General features: G+C 55.5%; 1 long non-coding RNA gene and 1 pseudogene across 1 annotated transcript; one reads left to right on the forward strand and one right to left on the reverse strand.

Annotated features, from left to right (window-relative positions):
• The first annotated feature begins 137 nt into the window (after nt 1-137).
• LOC118921200 (39S ribosomal protein L4, mitochondrial-like) lies at nt 138-6311 on the forward strand (annotated as a pseudogene).
• Nucleotides 734-10040, reverse strand: LOC130683441 (uncharacterized). The gene is made up of 3 exons (XR_008997163.1): nt 9874-10040; nt 1502-1599; nt 734-873 (listed from the first exon to the last, which is right to left on the reverse strand). It is a non-coding gene; the product is annotated as an uncharacterized LOC130683441 (long non-coding RNA).
• Between the last annotated feature and the right edge of the window lie 409 nt (nt 10041-10449).

Raw genomic sequence — 10449 nt, forward strand, 5'->3', positions numbered from 1 at the left:
GGCTGAACGAGGGCAGGCGAGCTCTCATTGGCTGAATTCCCCCACCAGCTCTTTGGGGCGGTATTCAGGAGGACAAGACCTACGGAGGGGGCGGGGTTTCTTGCTGTGGGTTTGCGCTGTGGAGTGGTCGCGCCGGGCCCTTTAGGCCAAGCGTGAAAACTGTGGACTGGCCGGGTAGTGTTGGGGCGGAGGTGGGGGCACACTGGGCCCGGCCCCAACACCCTCGCTCTTGCATGCCCCGCTTTCCAACATCGAATCTAAGTGGGGCGGGCGGTGTCGCGAGCGTGATGTCATCGCGAGGCGGCGCGCGCGTCTGGAGGGAGCCCTGACCTCTCGGCGTGGGAAGCTGCGCGGAGATGCTGCAGCTAGTTCGGGCAGGGGCCCGGGTGTTGGCTGCGGCCGCCCGGCTGCCGGGTGAGGCCGGGGTCTGAGGACAAAGGCCGGAGGGACCGGGGGTTGTCTCTTACTCCCGCCCACCGTTTACAGAGCCTGAACGCACTGGCGAAAGAGGCCGTGCAGCCGGCGGAGAAGCCAGAGCCGGTGGCGAGCGCGGGTGAGGTTGCCAGGGTCGCCCAGGAGGGCCGGCGACAGGGAATTCTGACCCTTGACCTCCCAATCGCTTGAGTTCCCCAGGCGCCTGTGCTGCGCAGGTGCGAGCTCCCGGTATCCCCGCACCGGCGTCCGGTACAATCCTGGATAGAGTCCCTGCGGGGCTACGAGCAAGAGCGCGTGGGTCTAGCCGAGCTGCATCCCGAAGTTTTCTCTACAGCGCCCAGGTGAGAGGAAGCTGAAAAGAGGAACTGGGTGGCCGAGGAACGGAGGGGTGGGTGGTAGGAATCAGGATGATCTGGGCTCCAGCCTCAGTTTCTCCACCTGTCAAAAGAGGATGATGGTCTTTGCGGTGTTCTGTGAGGTTGAGAGCTGAGAGGTAACATCTTGTAGGCGTTAAGCACACAGAACTGTGGAGCCAGAGTAGCTGGATTCAAATCCTTCCTTCCTCCGTTTGCGCTACGGTGTCTCCATTCTGGTCAAAACTCAAGAGATTAAGTGAGTTAATTCTGGCACATAAGAAGTTCTATAGAAATGTTGATTATCGTTACTGTTAATGGTTTTTGCAAAAATGACCACCAACGATGAAGTCCTTACTATATGCCTGGCACAGTCTATTTGCCTTTGAGATAACTAGATCCTCATAGCAACCCTAGGAAGGGGTTCTGCTATCCTTACTTTGTGTATAAGAAAACTGAGCACAGACAGCTTAAGAAATTTGCCCAAGGTCACACAGCTTGCAAGCTTTAGAGCCAGGATCTCAAACTTCTGTGGGCTAACTCCCAGGACCGGGTTATCACTTGCCAACTGTGTATAGCACTTTGATACTTAGTTTACCACTATTACTATTATTGTACGGTTTTCCCCCTGCCTTTGCAGAGTCCCAGTCTAGTAGAGGGTGCCAAAAAAAGTTCCAAACACAGTGTCTTTTGTTTATTCTGTAAATACTTACAAGGCACCTGTCATGTGCCAGGTTCCTTTCGAGGTGTTGGGCATACAGCATTGAGGTCACTGATGTTGCTTACAGTCTAGAGCAGGAGTCAGCAAACTCTATAAAGGGCCAGAAAGAATTTTAGGCTTTGCAAGCTACATCTCCATGTCAGTTACTCGCGTCTGCCCGTGTAGTGCAAAAGCAGCCACAGACAATTTGTAAGTGAATGAGCATGGCTGTGTTCCAGTAAAATATGTTTACAAAAGCAGGCAGCTGGCCAGATTTGGCCTGCTAGACAGCTTGCCAACGCCTGGCAGCCGTGTCCAGTGTAGCCACATAATGTGAGCCACATGTGTTCATTTACATTTTTCTCTAAGCCACGTTTTTTTTTTTAAGTAGAAAGAAACAAGTGAGATTGATTTCAGTAGTATATTTTGTTTAACCTGATGTATCTGAAATGCTGTTGACTTTAACATGTGGCCAGTGTCTGCTGTAGGGGACAGCACAGGGAGGGAGAGGGAGGTAAAACCAGGAGGAAGTTTGCAACCAGCGAGTTGTAATGCTAGGGAAGAAGTAAGGTACTGTGAGAAGGAGGAAGGGGCCTGTCTCTGAGATATTTGGCCTGAGACCTGCAGGCTGAGAAGGAACAAGTGAGGGGAACAGTGTTTCAGGCAGAGGGAATAGTGAGCACAAAGGTATGGAGGCTGGAGCCCGTTTCACAGAATGGAAATGGAGTGGGGCTGGAGGTGGTATGAGATGGGGTCAGAGAGGGGCAGGGGCAGGGCACACAGGGCCCTGGAAGTGGATGGAAGGAGCATGAGTTTTGATCTTTTGGAGTGTGGAGAGCTTAAGTGGATGTGGGCCTCATGTTGCCTTCTTCCTCCACAGGCTGGATGTCCTGCACCAGGTTACCATCTGGCAGAAGAACTTCAAGAGAATTGTGAGTGCCCCCAGGTGGGTGAGGTGGGAGTACAGAGGCCGGGCAAGCCCCTCAGTGTGTCTTCTCCAGATGGCTGGGCACATTCTCCTGAACCATTGGCTAAAGAGTCACTTGCCAGGCATTTCCTGAACAACCATCCTGCACTGGGCATTGTGCTAGCAGACAAGATTCCTGCCCTTACCAAGTTCACCATCTAGTTGGAGAAGTGAACGTGAATCAAGTTCACATACTCGTGGAGATGTATAATCAGGGAAGTTGTCCCAGAGAAAGGGGCATTTAACCACAGGTGTGCAATAGGAACTAATTAGGTAAAGGGGGCAGAGGGCCTGGGGTGGAGGTAGTGAGAACAGCACATGCAGAGGACTGGGGCAGGGACCAGGAGGAGCCCAGTGTGGCCATAGAGGTCAGCAGTGGTGAGGAGTTTGGATTTTAGGCCAAGAGCATGGAAGAGGCCATTACCGATCAAGGCTTCTCTGCCTTCCCTCTGCCCCCCTCAAAAGTCCATCCAGTTATTTGTATGGTTTGCCCCCTGCCTTTGCAGAGTCCCAGTCTAGCAGAGGGTGCCAAAAAAAGTTACAAACACAATGTATTTTGTTTATTCTATAAATACTTATAAGGCACCTATCATGTGCCAGGTTCCATTCGAGGTGTTGGGCATACAGCATTGAGGTCACTATCCCTGCTCACATCCTCCCTGGCTCCCCATCACCCGAGGAATGAAGTAGGAGTGAAATCAATCTGCCATCAGAAGCCCCCAGCCCCGCACCTCTTCCTGATTCTAGCCACGAGTCTCCCCACAACTCTCCTTCCTCTCAGATGCAGCCACACTAAAATCATTTGAAAAATAGCCCTCACTGCATGCCAGGTACACAGCCCCTGCCTTTAAGGCCAGCTTTGGGAGGGGAGGAAGAAATACTTCATTTATTTCTCCTTCCCTCCCTCCCTCCCAGAACCCTCTGGCTTGTCCAGCAGAGCCCCAGCTCTGTGCCCCCCATCGGGCCCCGTAGCGGCAGGCCCAGTCTGCCCAGCTCACTGCTGTATTCCTGGGCCTGGCGCCTTTGGGCCACAGTGCCATCGGCCTCATGCACCTGACCCTCTCCTCACTTTGTGTCCACAGAGCTATGCCAAGACCAAGACTAGGGCCGAGGTGCAGGGTGGTGGCCGGAAGCCCTGGCTGCAGAAAGGTAGTGGGTGTGCAAGACATGGCAGCATCCGCTCCCCGATCTGGCGAGGAGGTAAGTGAGGCAGCGCAGGCAGGGGGCTCCGCGTTAATGGAGGTCTTGGTGTCTGTTCACACACACCCAGTGAGAAGTCTCATGAGCCCCATTCCCTCCACCTTGGCAGGGGCGGTAGGACTCGGGCCCATGCACCTCCCCGCCCATGTGGGTCGGATCTGGGAGCCTCCACTCCCCCACCCCCACTCTAGTCTTGGTCTCTCCTGTCAGACTGTGGCCACAGCCCCTGTGACCCTCCCTCCCATCTCACCTCTCCTGGCCCCCACTTCCCACAGCACCCGGAGGGATTTTCCTAAACTTCTCCGTTCCTGTCGTCTTTGCATGAAGTCTGAGCTCTTTACTTGGCATTCCAGGCTGCAGATCCTCTCCCCTTTGTCCCCTCCACACCCTCTCTGACCAGACAGAGCTCGCCCAGTCATCTGCCATTTGCCTGACCAACTCCCATCGCCTCTCTGATGTGTTTGGGCCATGCCTCCTCCTCAACCTCCCTTGGGTCCCCCTGCCCCTGCACCCCCTTGTGCTGCCCCACACAGCCGTGATTACCTCAGCATTCAAGCCCCTGAATACAAATGGTTTGAGGGCCGGGATCCTGTCCATCTTGTTCCCTGCTGTACTCCCAGGGCCCCACAGGGAGTGGACACATGGGTAGATGGCCCTCACACAGGGTTCAATGGCTGAGGAAACAGGCCCAGTGAGTAAAGTCACCTGTTCCAGGTGATGTCTGATCCAGCCTTCCCTCTCCATCCGTACGAAGGCCCTGCCCTCTTTGCTGGAATTCAGTCTGTCAGCTGGCAGCCTGTGCACACAATCACTGGAGCAAATTTCTGACCTCCCAGCCCAGCCCCTCACCTGTGCACACCTCTGTGCCCTCAGGAGGCGTTGCCCATGGCCCCCGGGGACCCACGAGCTACTACTACATGCTGCCCATGAAAGTGCAGGTGCAGGGGCTCAAGGTGGTGCTGACCGTCAAGCTGGCCCAGGTACAGCCCCCATCATGCCTGGCGCTGCCGGGGTCCTTGGGGAGGAGGCTGGGGAGCAATCAGGGGCTCACACTGTCCTCCTCCCCACCCCCCAGGACGACCTGCACATCGTGGACTCTCGAGCTGCCGACCGCAGACCCCCAGTACCTGACAGAACTGGCCCACTACCGCCGCTGGGGGGACTCCGTGCTCCTCGTGGACCTGTGAGGGTGCAGGGTAGAGCTGGGTGGGGGCCGAGCTCTGTCCACCACAGGACTCACCTCCTGGCCTCCTTTTCAGAGCACATGAGGACATGCCTCAGAATGTTGTGGCTGCCACCTCCAAACTCAAGACCTTCACCCTGGTCCCAGCTGTGGGTGAGCAGAGGGCCCCCAGGTCCCCAGAGAGCACACAGGCCTGTTCACATCCTTTGCCATGCCAGCTCCTGCTCAGGGTGCTCTCCCCTCACTGCATGTCTCCAGACACACGGGGGTCACACAGGCATGAGATTGCCGGCCTTGCAGTGGCTCAGGCCCCAGACGCCCTCCACTCTGTTAGCTCACCCTTCTTTAGGTCCAGTCTTTAAACACATCCAGAACTGGCCATTTCTCACCACCTGGCCCCATAGTCTCCTACCAGGGCCAGCACAGTGGCCGTTGTCCTCGGTGCTGCGCTTGCTCTTACACAGGCTGTTCCCCACTACCGCCACCACTAGCGGCAGGTCCCATCCTTGCCCCCCAGCCTGTCCTCCCCTCAGCCACCAGGGGGCGCCTGTGAGCGCCTGCATCTGGGCCCCGTCTGCCCACAGGCCCTGCAGGACCTGCCCCTGGCTCACTGACCACAGACACACAGCCGCCTCAGCACATTGTGCTCATTCACCTGCTCTGCTGATGCTCTGTGGGTGGGAGGTGGCAGTGACTGTGGGAGGCTCTGGGTGGCGAGTTGGGAGCTGTGGTCTCTGTCATCCAGGGTCTTGCTGGCAGGGAGTGGCTGAGCTGGCATTTGTACCCAGTCTGCAGGGCTCATGACCCACCCCCGACCACAGTCTCTGTGTAAGGGGGGGTGCTTCACAAGGAGGGAAAGGGGCTCCAGACACAGGACCGCCTTACCCTCCCTGACTGCACCCGAACGCCCACCTGCCAGGCCTGAATGTGCAGAGCATGCTGAAGCACCAGACGCTGGTCCTGACCCTGCAGACGGTGGCCTTCCTGGAGGAAAAGCTAATCTGGGAAGCTCGCATTACACCCCCCTCTACCCCTTCCGCCTGCCCTACCGTGACCTCCCCTGAGCCCTCACCCTCGCACCCCAGGGCCCATCAGTCTCCTGCCTTCCTGCACTGTTCATGCCAGTTGCCTACTGCAAACCAGGCCAAGGCCCTGGCAGGCTAGGGCCTCGGTGCTGTTTTTAGAAGAGGCCCAGACTCACCTTTTGTGGGCAAGTCAGTCCCCGGGCATGTGCAGAGGAATGCCTGTGTACGCCACTGTCTCTGGGGCCTCACTCCTGGGCCTCCCCACTCCTGGCCATTCACCCCCCTGGGCGGGATTTGTGGTCCTGTTGGTTGTGGTCCTTCGGTCCAGGAGTGGGGCTTGATTCCACAGTAGGTATGAGGTGCAAAACTGCGCTCGTCACGGTAATCGCCCCTAAGTACAGAGTCAGGATCCACGTGGCCAATAAGTGAGCAAATAAACGCATTCTTAAAAACACCCAACCACTGTCCTAATTCTTGCGTCAGCCAATGTCATTTTTCCCCCATGTTAATGTTTTTTAACAGTTGTCACACAGACTATGCAACAGTGTGGTCAGTTTCCTTGGTCAGCCAGAGCCGTTGCCCCACTGACCCCCCCTATCAGTGGGGCTGCCCCTCACTGGAAACGTGTGGAATGCCTCTCTGTGGAGTGCCTTCAGAGCTTGCAACATATTCTTTAGAAATCCTCAGTGAACAGAAACTTCAATCCTTAAGGCACCAGATTTGACTAAAAAAAAGCCCAGCCACTTGGGGCCAGTAAGAAGGGGTGAAGTGGCTGGCGGGAAAATGCTGCTTGGGCTGAAGCCAAGCCATTCTCTGCCTCTCCCTGCACCTCTCACCAGCCCCTTGGGGACACCAAGGCCTAGAGGACCACCCCCCTGGTGTCCTGACAGCACCCAGACTAGTCTACACAGTTGTAACTAGGAGGAACAGGGCTCAGTGGTCCACATCAGAGCTGTCAGGAAACGGTGGGGCCGGCCCCTGCTCTTGCAGATTTTCAAAAGAAATGCACCCAGAAAAGTCTGATGTCCAGAGTATGCTTTCAAATAATCGGGGCTGGGTGGGGGTAGTATGTGTGCCGTCTGCTCAAGCTGCCTTAACTGCCACAGACTGGGTGGTTTAGCTCCAGAAACGATTGGTTCTAGAAGCCAGAAATCAAAGATCAAGGTGGCAGGGCCGGCCCTCCTGAGGCTGAGGAAGGTCTGTCCCAGGCCTCTCCCTGGATTCCCGGTGGTTTGCTGGCAGCCCTCCACCTTCCTGGGCTTACATGCAGATCACCCTCATCTCTGCCTCCACCTTCATGGGGTATCTGTGTGGTCCAAATTCCCTCTTTTTATAAAGACGCCAGTCATGTTGGGTCAGGGCCACCTTAATGACCTCACCCTAACTTGACCCTATTTCCAAATTGGGTCACATTTGCAGATACCAGGGGTTAGGTTTTTAGGGTGTGTGTTGGGGGAGGGGGAGGAGAAACAGGTGTGTGTGTGTGTGTGTGTGTTGGGGGAGGAGGAGGAGAAATGTGTGTGTGTGTGTGTGTGTGTGTGTGTGTGTGTGTTGGGGGAGGAGGAGGAGAAACGTGTGTGTGTGTTGGGGAAGGAGGAGAAACAGGTTGTGTGTGTGTGTGTGTTGGGGGAGAGGAGGAGAAACAGGTGTGTGTGTGTTTGTGTGTGTGTGTTGGGGGAGGAGGAGGAGAAACAGGTGAAGCCAACACAGGGTGTAAGAGAGAGAAGATAGTTTTTGGCGGGGAGTGTGTGTGTGTGTGTGTGTGTGTGTGTGTTGGCGGGGGGGGAGGAGAAACAGGTGAAGCCAACACAGGGTGTAAGAGAGAGAAGATAGTTTTTGGCGGGGAGTGTGTGTGTGTGTGTGTGTGTGTGTGTGTGTTGGGGGGGAGGAGGAGGAGAAACAGGTGAACCCAGCACAGGGTGTAAGGGGAGAGAGAAGATCAGCGCTTAGAACTGGAAGCCAGCACCTGTGCTTTAATCAGATCCACCCTCTGCTGTTGTCCTGGTTAAATTCTCGCAAATAAAATGCCTTTTTCAAAAAAGAGATGACTGAAGATATTTCTTCAGCGGAGCCATTGCTACCTGTAAGTCCCCAAGCAGCCTCTTGGGACATGGGAGCCCAGAAAGGGAGGAGACTTCACAGCTTTTCAGAAGTGTCCCTGAAGGCAGGCCACCCAGGACTCAAGCTGGCTCTGGTTTAAGAGAGCTAGAGTGAGCCGAGAGGGCTCAGATCTGACTCCCAGGACACCCAGAGGGTGAGAGGCAGGCAGCTGGGATGGTGCATCCAGGGTGTATGCTTCTTGATAGTTGGCTTGGAGGCCCACCAGGTGGGGGGGCTCCCCTCAGCTGCAGCCCAGATCAAAGATGCCCCCACCCCAACAAAGGGGTCTCTAGGAAAGAGCTTCCAAGCCCCAGAACACACACCAGATTCACAGGGGTGCCACTTTAACACACTGCTAGGTCATCAAAGAGGGTAAAGCCACCAGCCAAGGAGGACCTGCCCTGGGCCCTCCTACCTGCACCTGTGCAGGACGAACCCAACGGGCTGATGAGAGGGGGCGGGTGGGGGCAGTGAGGAGGAAGGTCAGCAGCAGAGCCACCAGGCCCCTTCCCACGGAAGCCTCCAGCCTGGGGAGGCTCCCATCCAACAGCAGTTCAGGTTCAGAGAGATCCCTGGTATCTCATTTTGCAAGGGGAGAGAGATTGTCAGTATTTCTTGACTCTGAAGCTAATGGTCTTATAGATGTATAACCAAACTCTGTCTTGGCCTCATCGGAGTTTGTGTCCAAGGCCTCTCAGTATTTATTTAGTGCCTAGAAAACAGGCCAAAGTGACCCACTTTCCACAGAAAAGTTCAGGATTTAAAAATATATAACACATGAAGCATGTTGAGCGTTCTTAATGATGAGGGCCAAAGGCACTATCACCATGGTACTATTCTACTAGATGCACATTTTCAGATTCTCTGCACCCTGGGAGTTACCATGCTGATAATACAGATCAATATCAAGTGTGATGGAGAAAAATCCCACCCGCCCAAGCGATTCCACTCAGATGGAATCCCACACATTCAAAGAGCATTTATTAAGCTACCCCTGTAAACAGCAGCTTGAGGATTATCTGTCCTATTACACGTTGAGAATGAGTTACATCTCTTTCTGTATACGTTCCAAGGGGTAGAGAAACCATGTGGCCTTCCTATGTCTTTGATAACCTTGTCCCCATGGAACAGATGACTGCTGTCACCTGAAAGTATATTTAGCTTCTCCTTTCAGCACTCCTCTCTTTAAACCTGTTTTTCCATTTCCCTACACCTTTTATTCCGTCCCTCAAGTACTTAATTTTCCTTCTTTTGCTCTTCCAACACAGCTTCACCTTAAATTCTAGACCATCTAGAATTTTTTTAAGGCATTCAAGATCATATGAGATAATGAAGTACTCCTTTCAGGCATTAATCCCATTCATTTACTGTTCACGCTACTGCTTCTCAGTCCCCTCCCTATCTCCCTCTCTCTTTAGCCCTCCCTTTCTATATTCACATTGCCTCCACCTTCAGCTCTCCCCTAGTCACTGCCCCACATTTTCCTCAGGCTCTCTAATCAATCTCCATCCCCATGGAAGGTTTTTCCAAAGAATCTCCACCTCCCCCAACTCTCCATCATCCCTACCCTCGGTGACGCCCTCTCATTTTGCTGTGGTCCCTCACTCTCCCCAACCTCGGATTCCACCCCTACCCCCATCACGGCCCTACACAGTTTAGGGAACGCAGCTCACTCACACTCTCCCTCGATCCCCCAAACTTGTCTCTTTCCCTTAAGACAACCTCCAGTACCCACCTCCCCCATTCCCGGACCCCGCTAGGTCTCCCTGCACCTTCAGAGACTCTTGCCTTCTCCCTTCAGAGTTTTGGACACTCTCACCGCTCGGCGCGCTCCTTGCCCTCGTCCACCCGCTGGGCAACCCGTGCCCTCCCCGGGGCCCACAGCGCCCCTCCGAGAGCGGCCCTCCGACCTGCCTCCGCGCCTCCCGCAGCCCCTGCAGCCTCTGGCCCAGCTCCCGCCTGTAACTCTGCGCCGCCTCCACGTTCTCGCGAGCCTCCTGCAGCAACACCCCGGGCTCCAGCTCCATCGCCCTCTCCGGCCACTCGGCCGGCGGCTGCGGGCGCGGTTCCCGACTGTCCCGGGGCCGCCGAGCGGCCACGCGCAGGCGGAAGCACCGCCCCGCTCCTCTGCAGCCTTGATTGGCAGTCGCGCGCCGGCGCCACGCGCAACCGTCGTCCGGGTCTCAGCCCCCGCCCCCTCACAGGCCCACCTGGCCTCCTCTGGGCTCCCACGCAGCCCCTGGGCCGCGATGCTCACTCAGGGAAGGATTAATAACTACACCTACATCTTATGTCATTCAATACCAGTCCTCCTTGGATCTCCATTTCACAGAGCAGGGAACGGAGGGACAGAGAGGGGAATCAACTTCCAAACAGTCGGCATTCGAACCCAGATGATTCTTAAACCGTCATTGTCCTACCTCCGTAGCAAAGGAGCAACTGTTTTAGGAGGTTGTTGTGAAGAAGCACCAGCTCAGCGGGATCCC

The sequence above is a fragment of the Manis pentadactyla genome, chromosome 4 (genome assembly GCF_030020395.1).
Source record: "Manis pentadactyla isolate mManPen7 chromosome 4, mManPen7.hap1, whole genome shotgun sequence".
NCBI classification, from domain to species: Eukaryota; Metazoa; Chordata; class Mammalia; order Pholidota; family Manidae; genus Manis; species Manis pentadactyla.